This window comes from Aegilops tauschii, chromosome 2 (assembly GCF_002575655.3).
Source record: "Aegilops tauschii subsp. strangulata cultivar AL8/78 chromosome 2, Aet v6.0, whole genome shotgun sequence".
Lineage (NCBI taxonomy): Eukaryota > Viridiplantae > Streptophyta > Magnoliopsida > Poales > Poaceae > Aegilops > Aegilops tauschii.
The window spans coordinates 341,561,523-341,583,700 of record NC_053036.3 but is presented as its reverse complement, the minus strand read 5'-3'; positions in this window follow the sequence as shown (position 1 = coordinate 341,583,700).

The window sequence follows — 22,178 nt, the reverse complement described above, 5'->3', positions numbered from 1 at the left end:
GGTTGAAGGGATTGCATCCGCTTCAATTTCTTCATCCAACTGCTCTGACGAAGCAGCAGAAGGAATCTCTTCATCTGATCTGCTTAGGATCACATATTCTTCATAAAAAGGAATGTGTTCCTTTGATGGCATGCTTGATACTGGAACAACATTGATTGGATTTTCCAAAGAACTAGTCAATTTCTTCATCTTCTTCGGAGCTGAAGAATCGGATGAAGTTGATGCTTTCCTTTTCTTCATAGTTGTGCGCTCCGCAGCCTTGGTCTTCTTTGCATCTGATGCAGAAGGAAGAATTGGACTTGGTGTAGGTGCAGGAGGAGTAGAGGGAATTGGCTCATTTACTTCAGGCTCAGTGGTTGAAGCTTCAGCTGGCCTGACAATTTCTTCAGGCGCAACACTAGTGGTTGCCCTGGCAATTTCTTCAGCGGCTGGAATAGAGTCATCAGCCCTGGTACTCCGAGTTTCATCAGCAGCATGATTGTCATCAGCGGTGCTGGCATGATCTTCAGTCGGCTGAGCAGATGCCTCAGCCTGAGGAATTTCTTGTTGCTTTGGGGCTGCAACATTGGAGGTGAATTCATCAGCTAGTTTCAAAAAACGGACCTTGGCTCCCAGCCAATCAGCGCGGTACGCGTCAAATTCATCACTGAGTTTCTTGATCTCAGATTGAATAGTGACAAGTTCTTCAGTTGTCATAGAGACAACTTTTTCTTCAGGAAGCGCTCCTTCTTGTACTGCGCTTTCTTCAACTGTCGGATCACGGGTTCCGGCAAAACCCTCAAGGTTCGAACACTACGGTGCACGCGGAGATTTCCTCCCTACCGATCTACGCCCTAGCTCGCTAAGATCTCGCGGACGAACTCAACGAACTCGCAACACAAAGACGCAAGATTTATACTGGTTCGGGCCACCGTTGTGGTGCAACACCCTACTCCAGTGTGGTGGGGGTGGATTGCCTCTTGGGCTGATGATGAACAGTACAAGGGGAGGAACAGGCTCCTGAGGTTGAGGTGTTCTTGTGCTCTACGAACTAGTGGGTGCAAGGATGGAGTGGATCCAGTCCAAGATGATCTGCCCTACTGTGGTAGCTAGTTCTACTTATATAGGCCCTGGTCCTCTCCCCAAATATTGAGTGGGAAGGGAGCCAACAACGGCCAATTTGAAAGGGGACAGCTAGTACAGCTTATCCTGACAAAAGCGGTCTTCGCCTGCGGAAAGCTCTAGTGATGACGCCGTCTTGGGCTCCATGATGACCTCCATCCTGCCGTCCCGCTGGTCTTGGTCTCGTTGCACCGATATGGAAACCTTTGCCTGATGCCTCGGTACTCCGCGCCTGCGCTTGCCCCCTTAGCACCGAAGAGGAAACAAGGACGCTGCGCGCACTGGCGCCCGCCTGATCTTGATCGTCATGGCTCACGTCACGAGAGCCTCACGAGGTTTGCCCCGCCTTGACGTCTCCGCTCCTTGCGAGGCAGCCCGGAAAGGCCGCTCCTGAGGAAGTCTCACGTCATCCGCCTCGCGAGGCTTGGCCCCTCGCGAGGGTCTTGAATGCCTTGTTGATGAAGATGGGTCGTACAGGCCTGCTCGCATAGCCACGCCATGGGCCGTAGGCAGGCAAGTCTAGGGACCCCCGTTCCCAGAACGCCGACATCAACTACCTGGCCTCTTCAAATTTCCATTTTTCTTCCTGAATGAAGGAAGTCAACATATCACTTTGGCCAGGAGTCAACTTGAAGTCAGGCATAGGAGTGTTGGGGTCCTTGTGCCAAAGATCAATGTAATCAAGGATCAATTTTGGATCCAAAAGCAGAGGCACATTTGTGCCTTTGGCTCTAGCGGCCCTGAGCTGCCTGTCCCTAATGATTTCAGCAAGTTCTTCAGCATGAGCTTCGTCTGCATCAGACGGCACTTGAAAGGCGACCTGCTTCTTGTGAAGACTTGGTCGAGAGCCTCGTCCAGCAGTGGCCTTTGTCTTCAGCAGAGTGGGGCCTGTTGAGGAATTTGGTGGAGCTGAAGAACTTCCAGAGGCTCCTGAGGAAATAGAGATGCCAGTTGTCCTTTGGCACGAGGCAATACGCACAGGTGCTGAGGATTTAGACGGAGGAGCTGAGGACTTGGGAGGAGCTGGAGCGGCTTGAGGAATTGGTCGTGAGGGCTTTGAAGAACTTGGACGTGAGGGCATTTCTGAGGAGCTTGGCCGTGAGGGCATAGAAGTTGAAGCACTGGGCTTGTGAGCAGGCTTCTTTGGCATGGCCTTCTTCGGCTTGCTTGCAGAGGCCTCAGCAGTGGCAGCAGCAGCAGCAGAGTCTTCATTAAATTTCCTCACTGCTTCCTTAGCTATTTTGGCTAGTTTGGCCTGGCGCTTAGCCCCTTCATCAGGATAGTCCTCACCACGCTTGAGGCTGGTAGGATCAGCTTCTTGGCCAGGTGCCAATGGAGGTTTTGGGCATGGAGGGTTAAGAGCGAATTTCTTCATGTACTTGGGTGTAACATATCGATATTCCCTCCATTCTCGTGCCCATCTCCTTTCTATCCTTTGTATGTGCACCTTGCACTGATTTTTTTCCTCCTTGCCGTGTTTGGCCTCATCAGGTGTGCAATAGTCCTTGTAAATGTCATCTGGGATTTCGAAAGCAGTGTTGACCTCAGGTCTCTTTCCACCCTTCTGAGGTTTCTTGCCGTCAGCCATTTTCTTCAGCTGAGGAATATGAACAACAGAATTTTCTGAAGAGGTGTGCAACTTTTCTTCAAGGAAGGCTACAAATGAGTTAAATTGATGAGAACCTAGTGATTCAGCAGCGGACATGTGTACCTGTGAATAGAATATAGTTGCGAAGAATTTGGAGAGGTCATATGCGTTCTCAGAAGTTTTTGCAAAAAGAACAAGTTAGAGGAATTTGACCAGATGAGTCTTGAGGAATTTCACTAAGCGTTCTTTGTCTTAGGTTCCAGAGTTGTGCAGATCAAAAATCCACATAATTGAGGAATCTTGAAGAAAAATGTTGCTTAGAGAAACGGATCAAGAACAGATGACATGTGAGGTGTTTAGTGTGTGAAGATTTGAAGAATAAACACCTTTTGAAGATTTTTTAGAAATCATCAGAATCAACAAGGGCAGTAAAAGTAACTTTTAATTACCCTTGATGAAGAACACGACGAACTGCGAAGTGTAGATTTGAAGCTCGTCGGTTCAGATCTTCCACGCCCTAACTTGGCAGAGCAAGACAGCTACGACGGCGGCGGAGTGAAGAAATCCGCGGCCGGCGCGAGTACGACGGCGACGAGTCGAGGCAGTGAAGCTCTTCCTCACTGGCGACGACGGAAGTAGCGGCGGCGCTAGGGTTTGAGAGCTCGAGCGAGGGAGTGAGGTCCAGCGGAGTAAAAACGAAGTGAGGAAGGGGAGGGGTATTTATAGCCGAGGTGAAAAACCACTCGTCCGAAGAAATTGGACGAACGTGCCCCTGACCCTTCTCATTCGCTTGACATGTGTCACCCACATACTGAGAGGTGGCGATCGTGTGTGATCGTGGGTGAATAGATAAGTATTATCGTGGAATGTGGAACGGTTTAGGCGGCAACAGCCGAAAATTCGGATAAGATAAGTTTTAAAGTTCCGTTCGCAAATTCTCCAGCTGACAAGGAAACAGTGAAGATTTTGAACGAGTTTCAAATAGAACGCATATGAAGAATTTGTGAATAGACTGGGTTGAGTTTAGCATAGAGGGGGAAGGGTCCGATCACATTCACTTAGCAAAACAACAACTTGAAGAAATAGCAATAAGTGAATGTTGTAGAGGACCTAAACTCATCTATATAACTATAGCCAATGAAGAACAACAGCAGAAAGAGTGAAGACATTGCAAAGTTGAATATAATGAACAACTAAGGAATTTCATAAATGAGGAAAAACTCAAATTGAAGATTTTCAACTTTTGGTGGTGGCGTGACTCACCGTATAAGAATGATGATTCCAGACACCGCGTACAATTGTCGTAGGGTTCTGAGAATCAAATTCGTCGTTAATTTCTTCACACTTAGGGTGTTAGTCTTCATTGATTGAAGAAAAAAGTTTCTTCGCGTGTTGCACATCTAAGTCATCAATTTTGCATAAGTGTTAGGATGAGTGTCCTTTTCAAAGAACATTCGAAGATTCTAGGATATTTAGCTCACACCTCAACTTGCTAAATCTCTTCTCATCCAAGGGCTTTGTGAAGATATTGGCTAGCTGTTCTTCAGTCCTTGCATGCTCAATAGAGATGTCGCCCTTCCATACATAATCACGAAGAAAATGATGACGGATCTGAATGTGCTTTGTCTTCGAGTGTTGAACTGGGTTATTAGCAATCTTGATTGCACTCTCATTGTCATAGTAGAGTGGCACATTCTTCATGTTGACGCCGTAGTCCTTGAGAGTTTGCTTCATCCACAGCAATTGAGCACAGCAAGAACCAGCAGCAATGTACTCAGCTTCAGCAGTAGAGAGTGATAAGCAGTTCTGTTTCTTCGAGGACCAACAGACCAAAGATCGTCCGAGGAAATGGCATGTGCCTGATGTTGACTTGCGGTCCACACGATCACTAGCATAGTCAGAGTCTGAATATCCAATGAGATCAAAAGCCGAGCCCTTGGGGTACCATAATCCAAGTGTTGGTGTGTGAGCTAGATATCGAAGAATATGCTTCACAGCCTTATGGTGTGATTCCTTCGGTGTAGCTTGAAATCAGGCACGCATGCAAACACTAAGCATAATATCTGGCCTAGATGCACATAAATACAATAAAGAGCCAATCATGGAGCGGTATACCTTTTGATCGAAGTCAGCACCGTTTTCATCAGTGCATAGATGGCCATTTGTGGGCATAGGAATTTTGACCCCTTTGCAATCTTGCATGCCGAATTTCCTCAATACGTCCTTGAGGTATTTCTCCTGAGATATGAATATGCCATTGCGCTGTTGACGAATTTGAAGACCTAAGAAGAATTTCAATTCTCCCATCATAGACATTTCATATTCCTCCCTCATCATATAACCAAATTTGTCAGTGTAACGTTGGTCAGTGCATCCAAAGATAATATCATCAACATATATTTGGCACACAAATAATTCACCATCATAAGATTTAGTGAAAAGAGTTGGGTCAAGTGAACCGGGTTTGAAGCCTTTCTTCATGAGGAATTCCTTCAAAGTATCATACCACGCCCGAGGGGCCTACTTGAGGCCATAGAGGGCCTTATTGAGTCTGAAGACTTTGTCGGGATGCTTTGGATAACCTGGGGGTTGAGCAACATATACTTCTTCCTCAAGCTTACCATTGAGGAATGCACTTCTCACATCCATTTGATATAAAGTGATATCATGATGGTTAGCATAAGCAAGTAATAGAAGAATAGCCTCAAGTCTAGCAACAGCTGCAAAAGTTTCATCAAAATCAATTCCTTCAACCTGTGTGTAGCCTTGAGCTACAAGCCGTGCCTTATTCCTCACCACAAGGCCATTTTCATCTTGCTTGTTGCGGTAGATCCACTTTGTGCCAATGATATTGTGCTTGCGAGGATCTGGACGTTTGACCAGTTCCCAGACGTTGTTGATCTCGAATTGATGTAGTTCCTCTTGCATAGCTTGAATCCACTTAGGCTCCAGAAATGCTTCATCTACCTTAGTGGGCTCTGAGATAGAGACAAAAGCAAAGTGCCCACAAATGTTAGACAAATGTGAAGCTTTTGAGCGTGTGAGAGGACCTGGAATGTTGACGTCGCTGATGATTTTCTCAATTTGCACTTCGTTTACAACACGAGGATGAGCGGGTTGTCGTTGAGGATTTTGATCAGCATTTTCTTCAGCACCATTTTCTTCAGGTGCATCAACATGACGTTCTTCACGTTCTGGAATAACTTCTTCAGCAGATTCTTTGGTAGGAATAACATCCTCAGTAGCCTTGAACTTGATAGTTTCCTCAGGTGACTGTTCATCTAACACAGAAGGTAGGTGCTCTCTTTGCGAGCCATTAGTTTCATCGAACCGCACATCTACAGTTTCAACAACCTTGTGGTGAACGTTGTTGAAGACTCTGTAGGTGTGCGAGTCATTTTTGTAACCAAGCATAAAACCTTCATGTGCTTTTGGTGCAAATTTAGAATTGTGATGAGGATCTCTAATCCAACATTTAGCACCGAAGAATTTGAAATAACTCACATTGGGTTTCTTGTCGGTGAGGAGTTTGCATGCAGTTTTCTTGAAGAATTTGTGAAGATATACCCTGTTGATGATGTGGCACGCAGTATCAATTGCCTCAATCCAGAAATGATGAGGCGTCTTGTATTCATCAAGCATAGTGCGAGCCATCTCAACAAGAGTCCTGTTCTTGCGCTCCACGACGCCATTCTGCTGAGGAGTATAAGGAGCAGATAACTCATGAGTAATACCAAGTTCATCAAGACCAGAATTCTTGAACTCAGTTCCATTATCACTTCTGATGTGCTTGATCTTCACACCAAAGTTGGTTGAAGCCCTCGAGGAAAATCGTTTGAAGACTTCCTGCACTTCATGTTTGTAAGTGACAATATGCACCCATTTGTAACGAGAGTAATCATCACCAATAACAAACCATATAGAGATGCATCATTTGTAACTGCAGAATAATGATTAGGACCAAAGAGATCCATGTGAAGCAATTCAAATGGTCAAGTGGTAGTCATGATAGTCTTCGCTGGATGTTTGGCCTTGGTCATCTTTCCAGCTTCACAGGCTCCGCACAGGTGATCCTTGAGGAATTTGACATTCTCAATGCCAATGACATGCTACTTCTTCGCGAGCGTGTGCAGATTCCTCATGCCATCATGACCAAGTCGTCGATGCCATAGCCAGCCTTCTGAAGCTTTTGCAAGGAGACATATAGCTGGTTATGGTCCTGTAGAGAAATCAACAATATACAGATCTCCTCTCCTAAAGCCTTCGAAGACTTTGGAATTGTCAGCTTCCATGATCACAACACAACGATACTTGCCAAAGATAACAACCATATCAAGATCACAAAGCATTGAGACAGACATGAGGTTGTATCCTAAAGACTCGACAAGCATGACTTTGTCCATGTGTCGATCCTTTGTGATCGCAACCTTACCTAGACCCAATACCTTGCTTTTGCCTTTGTCAGCGAAGAGGATATGCTTTAGATGCGATGGAGATAAGGGAATGTCCATCACGAGATTCTTGAACCAGTCATGTGATTTGTACATCCACTATCGAGGACCCACTCATTTGCTTTGGGTTGATCATCCTGCAGATGAATTAGTGCAACTTACGAACTCATATACTTCATCAGTGAAGAATATGGCATCAATTTCATCAGATCAATTTATCAAGCAATAGAACAGATAAAACAGTATGAGGACGTGAGAAATGAGGATTCATTTTTTCATGATTAGCATGCATCCTATCAGGCACTTTCAGGTCTCCAGCAAATTCTTCATACGTTTGAGCACGTCTGGAGACCTGACCCTGCATAAGAGATTAGTTCCTTTTCTTCACCACTCACATCTGAATGGGTGGCAAAGAGTTCATCACTCTACGAGCTCCATAAGAGAAAGGTGGCATAGATGCCAGTCCACTTTGTTTCACATAAGAGGAGTTAGGGTAAGCATATGAATAAGCAGAGAAATTCTTTGAGGACTTATGAACATAATGGTTTGTAGAATAATGCTCATATTCATAGCCCTTAAATCTTCCCTGCGAAACAGAAGTGTTAGCATGATGATGTTCATATGAGGACTTTGATCCTTTTGAGGATTTTGATCCACGTGAGGAATTTGGTCCGTATGAGGACTTGGATCCATATGAAGAATTTGGTCCATATGAAGATTTTGATCTTTGCTTCCTATTCTTCATAGGTGGTGTCATGATGACATTCATCTGAAGATTTTCAAGGCACCTTTTGGGAACCCAGATTTTCTTCATAGGGGAACCGTTCCTACAGTTAGTGCCAACATATCTAGCAAATAATTCACCATTCTGATTTTTGAACAGTTTATAGTTGGAGTCAAATGACTCATCAGAAGAATGAGGAGATTCACATGTAAAGCCAGATAAAGTAGATGGATCTACTGGAGGTCCCTCTGCAGCAACCCATGAGGTTTTGGGATACTGCTCAGGCTTCTAGTAAGTCCCATCAGCATTGAGTTTCCTTTCGAAGGCAATACCCTCTTTCCTAGGGTTCCTGTTGAGGATCTGCTTTTTAAGCACATCACACAGAGCCTGATGCCCTTTGAGGCTTTTATACATGCCTGTCATGTACAATTCCTTCAGCCCTGCATCATCAGTGATCCTAGCAATGTCCTCAGATGAGGAATTAGTGATAGCAGAGGCAGGTGAAGAATTTGTAACATTAGAAGCACTTGAACATTCAGGTGTAGAATTAGCAGTTTCACGTTCAATGCACTTCAAACATGGAGGAATAAATTCTTCCTGAGCAGCGCTGATTTGTTGAGCAAGTAATGAATCGCGCTCCTTCTGAAGATCTTCATAACTCACCCTTAGCTTTTCAAGACCTTGCTTTCTTTGAAGAAATTCATAAGAAAGCTTCTCATGATCAGATAAGAGAGTGTTATGATGACTTTGAAGGTTGTCAAACTTGGACTGGAGTCTCTGAAGATTTTCAGTCAAGGTTTTAGTGCAATCCATTTCTTCACCCAACATATCATCACTTTTGTCTAGCATGTTTTTAACCTTTTCAAAAGCCTTTTGTTGTTTCACAGCAATCTTAGCAAGTTTAGAGTAGCTAGGCTTGAGGTTTTCATCAGATTCATCCTCACTTGATTCAGAGGAGGGATATTTGAGTACCTTGGCACCCTTTGCCTGAAGCAATAGGTGGGGGCGTAGTCATCATTGCCTTCATCAGCCTTGTTGGTGAAGCCATTTTCTTCAGAGTTGAAGATGGACTTGCTGACGAACGCAGTAGCGAGATCTAGGCTCGCCACACCAGATTCTGACTCCTCAGATGCCTCCTCTTCCTCATGTTCCTCAGATTCAGCTTCAGAATCCATTTCCTTGCCAATGAATGCCCGAGCCTTCTTGGAGATGCTCTTCTTGTGAGATGAAGACTTCGAGGATTTTGATGATGAAGACTTGGAAGATTTCTTCTTCTTTGAATCATCAGAACTGTAATCCTTGTATTTCTTCTTCTTTGATTCCTTTTCCCACTGAGGACAATCTTGAATGTAGTGACCAGGTTTCTTGCATTTGTGGCATAGCCTCTTCTTGTAGTCACTGGATGAGGAATCATTGCTCCTTGAGGACTTCTGAAATTTCTTCACGAGCAATGCTAGCTCCTGGCTCAGTTCTTTAGGATCACCAAGGCTACTACCAGAATCTTCACCTTCAGATTCAGAGACAGCCTTGTCCTTCAGGGCACGTGATCTGCCATAGCTTGAACCATAGAGATCTCTCTTCTCAGCAAGCTGGAACTCATGAGTGTTTAGCCTCTCGAGGATATCAGCGGGATCGAGTGACTTGTAATCTCCACGTTCTTGTATCCTCAGTGCCAGAGTATCAAATGAAGAATCAAGCGATCTCAGCAATTTCTTCACCACCTCATGGTCGGTGATGTCAGTGGCACCAAGTGTTTGAAGCTCATTTGAGATGTCAGTGAGGCGATCGAAGGTTTGCTGAACATTTTCATTGTCGAGTCTTTTGAAGCGGTTGAAGAGATTGTGAAGAACGTCAACTCGAGAGTCACGTTGTGTTGAGACTCCTTCGTTGACCTTTGACAGCCCATCCAGAAAAGCTTAGCAGTTTCCAAAGCACTCACTCTTCCATACTGCCTTTTGCTCAGATGGCCACATATGATGTTCTTCGCTTGGAATCGAGTTGCTTGAATCTCTTCACGTCAGCAGCGTTCACAGAAGGTGTGACTGAGGGAACACCATTTTTCACAACATACCAGAGATCGTTATCAATTGCCTCAAGATGCATTCGCATCTTATTCTTCCAGTAGGGGTAGTCCGTCCCATCGAAGGTAGGACACCCAGCAGAGACCTTGATCATACCTGCGGTCGACATAACTAAAACTCCAGGCGGTTAAACAAAAATCACACAGAACAAGGGAGTACCTTGCTCTGATACCAATTGAAAGTGCGTTATATCGACAAGAGGCGGGTGAATAGGCGATTTTTATGAATTCTTCATTGAGGAATTTAAGGGTGAGGAAATTCCTAAGCGAAGACTACTTTAGCGGAATAAGTACTCAGATGCAAACATGGCAGAACAAAAACATGGTCATCATGATGAAATGAAAGCAAGCACAGAGTACAGAAAGCGTAAACACATGATATCACAGGATGAAGACAAACAGACTGAAGAAATTGAACTGAGGAAATTGAGAAAGTCTTCAGTCAAAGTCTTCAAACATATATGAACAAGCACACAACAAATGTAATGAGGAAATGGAAGAGTTGAGGAAATAGAACCAGTTGGCTTGGTGAAGATAATGATTTGGTAGACCAGTTCCAACTGTTGTGACAGTTGTACGTCTGGTTAGAGCGGCTAGTATTTAAACCTGAGGACACACAGTCCCGGACACACAGTCCTCACCGTATTCTCCTTGAGCTAAGGTCACACAGACCTCGCCCAATCACTCGTGGTAAGTCTTCAGGTGACTTCCAAACCTTCACAAACTCGGTCACTCGGCGATCCACAATTTCCTCTTGGATGCTCTAGACCATGACGCCTAACCGTCTGGAAGATGCACAGTCTTCAAAGGTAACAAGCATCGGATCCACGCAGGATCAATCTCTTCAGTGATGCTCAATCACTTTGGGTTTGTAGGTGTTTGGGTTTGGGTTTCCTCACTTGATGATTTTCGCTCAAAGTCCTCGAAGGATGGGATGCTCTCAAATGACAAGTGTCAGTTTCTCTCGGAGCAGCCAACCAGCTAGTGGTTGTAGGGGGTGGCTATTTATAGCCTAGGGAGCAGCCCGACATGATAAGACATAAATGCCCTTCAGTGATACGACCGTTAGGTGGGTAGATATTTTGGGACAGCTGTCGCGTAGCACAGCAACGGTCGGATATTTGAGGCTCAAATTCCTCAGGGCTATCATGTTCCTCACTTGTAGGCAATCCGCAAAGGCGAATTTCTAACTCCTCAGTCAGAACAAATTCCTCAGAGACCAAAAGAACCTTGTCTCTGTCACTCAAGAAATTGACTGAACTGTATGAGATTTCCAATGGCTTCACTCGAAGGGATTGGTAGGTGTAGGATTTTGAGTTGAGCATCACTTGGAAAAAAAATTCTTAGTATTTCCTCGACCCCCTTTAACAGTACAGTGTTTCCTATGACTCAAGAAAGAGAAAATGAAACTACGAAAACAAAAGTCTTCACACTTCATGTTCCTCGAATGAATACCAAGTCTTCAAGGCACACCAATTTCTTCACTTTCAAAGTCTTCAGAAAGTCTTCAGAAATCCAAAGTCTTCAGTCGAAGAACTTCCTTTTTAGGGGTCGACTTTCTCTGTAAATATCGAACTCCTCATAGACTTATATACCTGTGTACACTCACAAACGCATCAGTCCCTTAACCTATAAGTCTTCAATACACCAAAATCACTAAGGGGCACTAGATGCACTTACAATCCAGGAGTGGATCACTGGGCAACGGTCAAAGTTATCCTTTGTTACCTAAGAGGAGTAAGGAAATATTTCTCGGTTATGGAGGCGATAAAGAGTTCGTCGCAAATAGTTACGTTGATGCAAGCTTTGACACTCATCCAGATGACTTTAAGTCTCAATCTGGATACATATTGGAAGTGGGAGCAATTAGCTAGAGTAGCTCCGTGCAGACCATTGTAGACATAGAAAATTTGCAAAATACAGATGGATCTGAATGTGGCAGACCCATTGACTAAACTTCTCTTACAAGCAAAACATGATCACACCTTAGTACTCTTTGGGTGTTAATCACATAGCGATGTGAACTAGATTATTGACTCTAGTAAACCCTTTGGGTGTTGGTCACATGGCGATGTGAACTATGGTATTAATCACATACTAGTAAGATGTCCGTGCGTTGCACGGAACAACAAGATGCATGTTGAGATTGAACTGTGCAGGAGTAGGTCTCGTGTCTAACCATATTGATATCTTTATATTCCGTGAGATGTGCAATCCTGCTCCCCAACAAAATTACATTTTTTTGGTTGTGTGCAAAATTTGATGAAGAAAAAAATACTTGTGATGCTTTGTACAAAATTAAACAAAATAAATGCTCCAAGAAGCTTTAAAAAATAGTCAATTTTCGTTTGTCCAGACCACCATTTATGTTATTCCTTCACGAAATCCTACGCACAGCTATCACACTCCAGCATATTTGTCGCCAAAAGAAGTAACATTTTTGAATTTTATTACTATTTTTCTAACTATACTATTCAAAGATGTGTATGTAATCTTAGGAAGTCCATGTCACATATTTCTTCTTCTACTTCTAATTAGAAATGCACACATCCAACTCAAAAATGAATAAATAAGAAATGCACACCAAAATTGGTTTTGCATCTAAACATACTTTTCTTGGAACACATGACATTTTCATGTATCGACACAAATTCAGACTCAAGCTGTAGTATGAATATAATCTGTAGCCTGAACATAATCTTTGTTTGGCTCCATGGGGCTCCTAACTATTCACCTCTTCACAGACTAATTCATAAAGGTGGAAGGAACACCACAACTACTTCTCCACATATAATTACAAGATTATAAGGCGTATATTATCTCTCTAATGGTATCGATGTCGAGATCGTGTTACCAAAAAACATCCCTGAGATAAGGTCTCGGCACTCTAGAGATATGAACATAGCCTAAAATCCAGTACTGAACACTCAATACTTTCTGCAATTTGAGCTCTGTATTTATTTTTTGGCTAGAACTTACAACTTTTGAATTGATAAACTTAGCAACTGGCAACATACCTGAATTTCCTTTTTTTGGATCTTCTGGATCCTCGAGAGGGTAAGCACCAACCAACATCACAGAAAGGGTTATCCCACATCCATGCATAGGTTGTTCAAAGACATAATATTAGTGCTTGAGCAAAAAACATACAGTATCTAAATGATTACTCCTCAAGACCATTCACCACTCATGGCAAGTAAGGTTTTTATGGCCGAGCAAACAGAATTAAGTTATGCAGCAGATGGCAGAGTATGCAGCAGACCGTTTAAATCACAAATAGGATGGATCATAGCTTGCATCATATTCTTTCTTCAGCGTAACTTTAGGACCAATATATGCCAGAGTTCCAACAATTGATTTTGGTTCAGAGTGATGAACCAATGATAGTAGAATAGAAAACAACATGACTTCAAATCATTTAAAAATTTAGTATCCATGAATTTATGTGTTGTGTTGTGTGCAATATACAAAAAGTTCGAGGAAGCCCAAACATCAAGGAAAAAATATAGAATCCAAGATTCATGTGTCGTGCATACATTCTACTACGAACAATCACAATCTCCATCGAGGCAGCTGCCGCCGCCAGATCCAGCAGCCCACGTGGGGAACTACGCTCAATCCAACGGCCAACGCCGCGCTCACCGGCGCCGCGCACAAGCCCGAAAAGCGCCCCGCCGCCGCCATCCCGGGAGCCAGCCAAGCTTCGTCGGTCGGCCCCTCCGGTGACGGCAATACATGGCAGGGAAACTGGCGGCGCTAGGTTTCACAAGTCAGGTGCTTTCCATCTAGAATTGTTTATTGTTCCCTATATTAGAAATGAATGGAGGGGCATTAGTGGACCAGAAATTCTGATGTGCCATATATTGACTGGAAAATTAGACCATGATAACGTTTTCCCACAGCCTTACACCTACAACACTTGAAAATATCCTAATCAAGCATATACGACCATTTCACAGCAGATATAAGTTTTAATGCCCTTACCAGTAGTCTGTGTATTAACATGAACCCCGTCTATCATCACGGCAAAGATTTTTTTTTCTTTTGATCATGAGGAGGAAAATCAATTGAATCCTCCTTCTCCCTTCTTCTACAATTGAAAATTAATTGAATCCCCCTTTGCTGATCAACAAACAATTTGTTCCTAAACATTTCACAAATCACATGTTTAGGAGACCACAATTTAAATCATGAACGGATCTGATACACAACTGTACTCCAAAAATTGACGATTTTTTTGATCTGGTAGGAGAAACACATGACTTACGGGGGGTGAGCGTGGTTGGGGGTGGTCATAGTGGCTCGAGGTAGTTGACACCAGCGTGGCCGGGAACAAGCAGATCGCCCCAGAAAAACTCCTCCGCATCTGCAATGCCCCGGAAAAATTCAGCAACAGCAAACACACCGGTGTAGCCCAAGCTTGTCCTGTTCTAGATCGAGCACTCTCAACACTAAGTCCTCTTCCCAGCACACCCCTTCTTCAACCACCAAACACAGCAGCAGCACAGTATCTCATCCTGCAGCAGCCTTTGGTCCCGCAGCTTCTTCTCCAGCTCCCTCGTCAGGAGAGGAGGGGCGGCTGCCTCACCTCATGGGCCTCGGGCTGCGGGGCAGGACGGCAGGCTGGCGCATCCCACCATGCATGCGACCCTGGGTCACATGCTGGAGGAGAGCCGATCCAGTCGAGCAGGGGGACCGATGCGGCGGCGCTTGCTGTCGGGACATAGGACGCAGGCAGCGGCGATGGACTTGGCGGCGAGGCTGGGCTCTTGCTGGACTGGATCCAGAGCGAGGGAAGTCCGAGAGGCAGCAGAGGAGAGCGGTGACGCGAGATCCAGATGGCAGAGCTCTTTCTACGGTCAGCCATGGCTGCGGGAGCTCCGAGCTCTGTCTACGGGCGGCTATGGTTGCGGGAGCTCTGAGCTCAGGTGGGGATGGATCCTCGCCCAATTCAAATCCGGCTGTCACTGGGAAAGAGAGGGGAGGGTCGGTGGCGAGGAATTTGGGAGCGGTCTAGAAGACTTGGTATCCATTTTGAGAGGAGGAGAATGGACTCCAGCCTGTTTTTTTACCTAAGAAACATCCAGACAATATGGGTTGTCCCTGCTCTAAAATTCTGCCCAAGCAGAGGTTGTTTTTGCAAAAGTGCAAGTGGCACATGGCTTGTCTCAATCTCAGCCATACATTGCCGATCGGATGGCATAGATGACGTGAAGGCAGACACGCCATCATCACCAACTCGCATTTTTATAGGAGTAGAGAAAGATGTGAACTATTGGTGTTAAAACACATGGCAATGTGAACTAGATTATTGACTCTAGTGCAAGTGGGAGACTGAAGGAAATATGCCCTAGAGGCAATAATAAAGTTGTTATTTTATATTTCCTTATATCACGATAAATGTTTATTATTCATGCTAGAATTATATTAACTAGAAACTTGATACATGTGTGGATACATAGACAAAACAATGTGTCCCTAGTAAACCTCTACTAGACTAGCTCGTTAATCAAAGATGGTTAAGTTTCCTAACCATAGACATGTGTTGTCATTTGATGAACGGGATCACATCATTAGGAGAATGATGTGATGGACAAGACCCACCCGTTAGCTTAGCATGTTGATCATTCAGTTTTATTGCTATTGCTTTCTTCATGTCAAATACATATTCCTTCGACTATGAGATTATGCAACTCCCGGATACCGGAGGAATACCTTGTGTGCTATCAAACGTCACAACGTAACTGGGTGATTATAAAGATGCTCTACAAGTATCTCCGAAGGTGTTTGTTGGTTTGGCATAGATCGAGATTGGGATTTGTCACTCCGAGTATCGGAGAGGTATCTCTGGGCCCTCTCGGTAATGCACATCATAATAAGCCTTGCAAGCAATATGAATAATGAGTTAGTTCCGGGATGATTCATTACGGAACGAGTAAAGAGACTTGCCGGTAACGAGACTGAACTAGGTATGAGGATACCGACGATCGAATCTCGGGCAAGTAACATACCGATGACAAAGGGAATGACGTATGTTGTCATTACGGTTTGACAGATAAAGATCTTCGTAGAATATGTAGGAACCCATATGAGCATCATGTTTCCGCTGTTGGTTATTGATCAGAGATGTGTCTCGGTCATGTCTACATAGTTCTCGAACCCGTAGGGTCCGCACGCTTAACGTTCGATGACGATTTTTATTATGAGTTATGTGTTTTCGTGACCGAAGATTGTTCAGAGTCCCGGATGAGATCACAGACATGACGAGGAGTCTCGAAATGGTCGAGTAGTAAAGATTGATATATTGGACGATAGTATTCGGACACCGGAATGGTTTCGGAGTGTTTCGGATATTTATCGGAGTACCCAGGGGTTACCGGAACCCCGGGGGAAAGTAATGGGCCACATGGGCCATAGGGGAGAGAGAGGCGGCCCACCAGGGGTGGCGCCACCCCCCCCCCATGGGGAGTCCTAATTGGACAAGGGGAGGGGGCACGGCCCCCCTTTCCTTCTCCCTCTCCCTCTCCTTCCCCCTTTCCCCCTCCAAAAAAGGAAGGGGGATGACTAGGACTAGGAGTCCTAGTGGGTTTCCCCCCACTTGGCGCGCCCCCTAGGGCCGGCCTCCTCCCCTCTCCTCCTTTATATACGGGGGCAGGGGGCTCCCCAAAGCACATCAATTGTTTCTTAGCCGTGTGCGGTGCCCCCTTCCACCGTTTACTCCACCGGTCATATTTGTCGTAGTGCTTAGGCGAAGCCCTGCGCGGATCACATCACCATCACCGTCACCACGCCATCGTGCTAGTGAAACTCTCCCTCGACACTTTGCTGGATCTAGAGTTTGAGGGACGTCATCGAGCTGAACGTGTGCAGAACTCGGAGGTGCCGTACGTTCGGTGCTTGATCGGTTCGATCGCGAAGACGTTCGACTACATCAACCGCGTTAAGCTAACGCTTCCGCTTTCGGTCTACGAGGGTACATGGACACACTATCCCCCTCTCGTTGCTATGCATCTCCTAGATAGATCTTGCGTGATCGTAGTATTTTTTTTGAAATTGCATGCTACGTTCCCCAACATGGAGTCCACGGTGCCATCGACGTGGTCGTGGAGCAGGTACTCGCGAAATACCAAGGAGAAATACCGCTTCCAAGCGGAGTAGGACGCGGTGGATTGATCAAGAACCACCGGAACACACTCATGGATGTTCAGATTGCGAACGAGGGTGACATCTGGACCGGCAAAGGGATTGGAGACAGTGGAGGAGGAGGAATTCATGGCTCGGCGAGGGGAGTAGGGGGTGGCACGGCGCGGGTGGGGCGGCTAGGGTTTGTGGGCGGTGCTAGTTGGGGGGCTGCACGGGTTGGGTGGTGCGGGTTGGGTGGGGCGGCCCGGGTGTAGGGAGGCGGCGCGGGTGGAGGATGGTGGGGAGTGCTGCAGAAGCGGGCGAAGGAGCGGCGGCGACCGACGGCGGCTAAGGGAGACCATGCGGCAGCGGCGGCGGGTGGAAGCGGCTTTGGGTGGGGAAGGGCAAAGGCAACCGGCGGCGGTGGCAGCGGCAGCGGGTGGCGGCGGCAAGTGGCGGAGGCGGGTGGAGGAAGCGGCGGCGCGGCGGCGGCTAGGTCTAGGAATGACTTGCGATAGATACCATGTGGAAGACTAAGGATAGGCTCTGCAACACAATTGCATTGATCCGTGCAATGTGCACGTATATATGATGTATAGGATGGGCCACAACCTCAACTCTACAGGAGAACTAGGAGGTGGGCCCAAGACATAATATACACGCACATTGCATTGATCTGTGCACATGGCACGTATATATGATGTACAGGATGGGGCCACAACCTCAACTCTACAGGAGAATTAGGAGGTGGGCCCAAGACAGAATATACATGCACACAATATATTCAACAGTCCTATCTTGTTTTGTACTCCAAGTTGATCATGTACTTCTATATATATGCCAACGAGGCTCAAGCAATACATCAACAATTTCACCAATCCCTCTATTCCCTTCTAACATGGTATCAGCCTAACCAATCCAAATCCTAGCCGTCGCCCACCGCTTCTGCCCTGCGCGCCGCCCCTGGGGCGGTCGGCCTCCATGACCGCCGTTGGAGGCCGCGCAGCCTGTATTTAGTGTTCGCCCGCCAGTTATGTTGATCGGCTGCCCTAAAGAGTCTTTTCCTGATATGTTGATTGGATTTTCTCTCTCGCCAATCGATTGATCGGTGTTTTGTTTTGCCGCCCGCCATCGTCTGTCGCCTACAACGTGCTTCTGCTCTACCATCTACCATCGGTGTTGACTCATGTCGGCACTTCGCGCCGGGTGCGTACTCTCACAACGCGTCTCCCCTGTACAGCGCGGTCGGACGCGTGCCCTGTTCCCATCCAGGCTAGCTAGCTCTTACGTGCATGCACATGTGCAGCCGCTTGCTGTACGAACACATGCATCATTCTGGACGCTGGATTGTATGGACGCCGCACACAGCACCGATCTACGTCAAGCCGTGCCTTTCCGTCGGATCCTGTGCAGGCTGTTATCGAGTAACACGACTGCGGCCGCTTCAGCGACGCATCCTGGACATAGTACTTGACGCCTGCCATTGCATCGTCGTCGCCACACAACCGGGTTGTTTGAGTGCGCCTGTGCAGGGATCTAAAGAAGATCATTGTAGAGCACATGCGTCTCTCCACCGATCGAGCAACAAATTGTAGTTGCGTCGTCCCTTCGGACCGCAGCATCGCAATTCATGGTTCTTCCCGCGGCTGCATCGACCCGCGCGCTGCAACTGCGTCGCCCCTTCGGGCCGTAGTGTCGTGGCCCGCGATCCACCGCCGTCCCGAGGTCATCCGCTCCAGGTCGTCCTCATGACTGCATCGACCCGCGCGCTGCCGCTGCATCGCCCCATCGGGCTGTAGCGAGCATGGCATGCGGTCCTTGTCGCCTCCCTGTGGTTCTCCCCGCGTCTGCACCGACCCGCATGCTGCCGCTGCGTCGACCCTTCAGGCCATAATGCCGCGACCTGCGGTCCACCGCCACCCCGAGGCCATCCGCTCCAGGGCATCCTCGTGGATGCATCGACCCTCGTGCTGCCACTGCATCGCCCCATCGGGCCGAAGCGACCATGGCACGCGGTCCCTACCGCCGCCCTGAGGTTTTCCCCACCGTCGTCCCGACCCGCGCGCTGCCGCTGCATCGCCCCTTCGGGGCGTAGCGCCACCACACGCGGTCCACTTCGCCGTCCACGCGCGTTGACTTTTGTGTGGTATGCGCCGCGCCGCCTTCCTAGGCGGGAACGCCACCTTCCGCGCCGGTCTTCGTCACGTTGTCGGGTTCTTCCTCGCCTACTTCGAGCACCGTTGCCGCGAGCCACCGCCGATCGAGCAACGGTTTTCATATTGTTTGCACAAAAGAAATAAAATCATGTTTCTTTGCACGTATGATCTGATATGTTTTGTTCGTTTATGATCTGAGCCTGCTCTGAACCTGTAGTCTGATATAATCCGCATTCGAACCCACATCCGGTCATCCTCCACTCCACCCTGAATCCGATAAAAATATATGATAGAGATATGCTATCAACATTATCTGAGCTAATCCTAACAGTTTGCATCCCTATTTGCAGGCGTCCGGACCATTGCCACGCCGCGCTTAACAGACCTGGCCCACCCTAAAACCCTCCCTCGCCTGCACGCGTTCCTGCCCGTAGCCAGCTGCCCACACTCATGCCACTTTACAATGGTCGCTCCACATTGACGCCGGCCCAGAGCAGACGTTGTTCGAGATATGCCCTAGAGTCAATCATGTATGATGATATTTTCTATGTGCTTATGAATAAAGATAGTCTTTGGACATTGTCAATGATGTGTATTAGGAAGTACATGACTTTTTTACGGGACTATGCATTGTATGATGACTGTCTTAAAAGTTTCCTAGTCGAAAGGGTTGTGTGGACGTGCAGGCGACTAGACTAGCATATGACATGGTGGATGGCTTGGTCTCACTGGCTATGAAGCATTGGATGCTAACCGGATAATATGGACTTGGAAGGATCTGGTCGGATTCGACATAGTCGGATCCGAGTCGAGACAAGGTCCGAGTAGGACAAACCCAACTATGAGACGCAGCGATATGTCATCTGTGAGCCTCTAGTACAACATACGTTCTATGTCCTAAGACCTGAGCTGGCTCATGAAATCAGGATGGTAACAGACCTGCTTTGGGCCGACCAAACGCTACTTCGTAACTAGGTGGTTATAAATATAGGTTTCGGGCTTGTCTAGGCCCATGTCGTGAGACATGGTCGAGCAAGATGGTATTTGCCCCTTCAATCAAGAGAGATATACTATGCGCCCCTCGTGTGATCCGACCAAGATAAGCATGGCCATACGACAAGGATTATGAGATAATCCGGTTTGTGGTCGGCGTCACTGGAACGGGAAAGAGGCCGGGCTAGCACAAGGATGACAGACTCGCCTTGAGCCCAACAACATATATCGTGTGGAAAAGGGAACATAAGTGTGACATGTTATACAGGTTCTCCAACCAGCTTCATTGTCTACTTGGTGGTTGGCACGCCTTGCTAGAGGCCGCTACCAGCTGAGCAGGTCGGAGGTGATCTTACGTCCGACCAAGACGACCTGAACCTGAGGGGTCGCACACTTAAGGGAAGCAACCTGTGAGGTTGGATACGACTCCACGAGTCAGATTTGATCCTACTCGGAGTTGAATCCAGGTCGAACAGACTTTGGGCTTTAGGGTCCATTCGGGGCCCAAGTATTGAGCCTACGATGGCTGCCTATAAATAGTGGAGGTGCGACACACTCATTTAGTTGATTGCTTCGGCGCCATCACTAGGGTTTTGCATGTGTTGCAACTAGCCACCTCTACTCGCCGCTGGTTGTGTGATCGGACCTAACAGTCCGCCGCACGATGTTCCTCCTGCACGCGTGATACCGTTAGATGCAGTGCACCTGCGCCGCTCCGGCGAACCTGTTCATGGGATCCGACGACCGGCTATTTGTGGGAGATCGGGAGAGGAGGAGATGAACCCCGCGGACGCGTTACGCTAACTCTACTTCCGTTGCACGGCACTGTGCGTCTAGTGGTAACGATCTGTGATCCATCTCTGTTAGCATGTTCCTAGATGTTCTGTGGGTAGGAAAATTTTAATTTGCAGTCAACGCACCCTACCGTAGAACCGAAGAGCGGTATCAGAGCCTCTGCTATAGGATTTGGATTTAGATTGGATGCATATTTGATATGTGGAGGCAGTAGATGAGATCTAGTGTCGTTTATGAGACCGGCTATGTGCACGGTTGATGAGATCAATTGGACATGGGGATCGTTGTAGCTATGTTTTCTGTCAATCAGAGTCGATGAGGTCCTGACACAACCTACCCCTACCGGTCGGTTTCCACCACCGATCTTAATAGTGAAACGTAAATCCGAATTGGATTCACGGGAATCGATGAGATCGGTCAGATCAGGAAATTCGGCATGATTGGAGTACATAATCGATCCGTGATTTCTAAAAACGTCGGGTGCTGCCCTCACCCACGAGGGGCGCTGCCCCTTCGAACCCCACCGGCTAACCGGCTAGCGGGACCGCCATGTGCGTAGCATCGTATATTTGGTACACAATCATTCAAACCGGTAGAATGTGATTCTATGCATAACTTTGTTTTGCAGGTTTGATGTGAATAGTATGGCTCATATGTATGTGATGCATGTGTGTAAATTATACATGGCCAGGGGGTCATGATTTGTCAGCCGGGAAGAGCCAAAGTGTTGTCATTATAATGTATAACGACATGCGTGTCGACTTGTGATTCTCTGTAAAATTCATTACTAGTTGTAGTACTTGGAGGACATATATCAAGTTTGAGGCTTTGGCATCCCGACGTGATGAACAATATGGAGTGCCGACCTGGTCATCGAAATTGGAGCCACCATGGAAGGACGTCCATGAAGGAGCCATACTATTTCACAATATATGTTTATTTGTGATTGTTGTGCTTCTTAGTTTCTATGCATGTTAAAATGGTAGAAAGATCCCTCGCTAATATCAGGAAAACTGCCATCCTAGATGTTGCACCTTCACACATCAAGTACATCTAGTAGTGGGCTCATAAAATTGGGGTGTTACTAGGTGTCCTTGAACTGAAGGGTTCGTATCGGACACGGACATTCACTACATTAGGTTGAGTTGACAAGGCTATCAAAATAGTT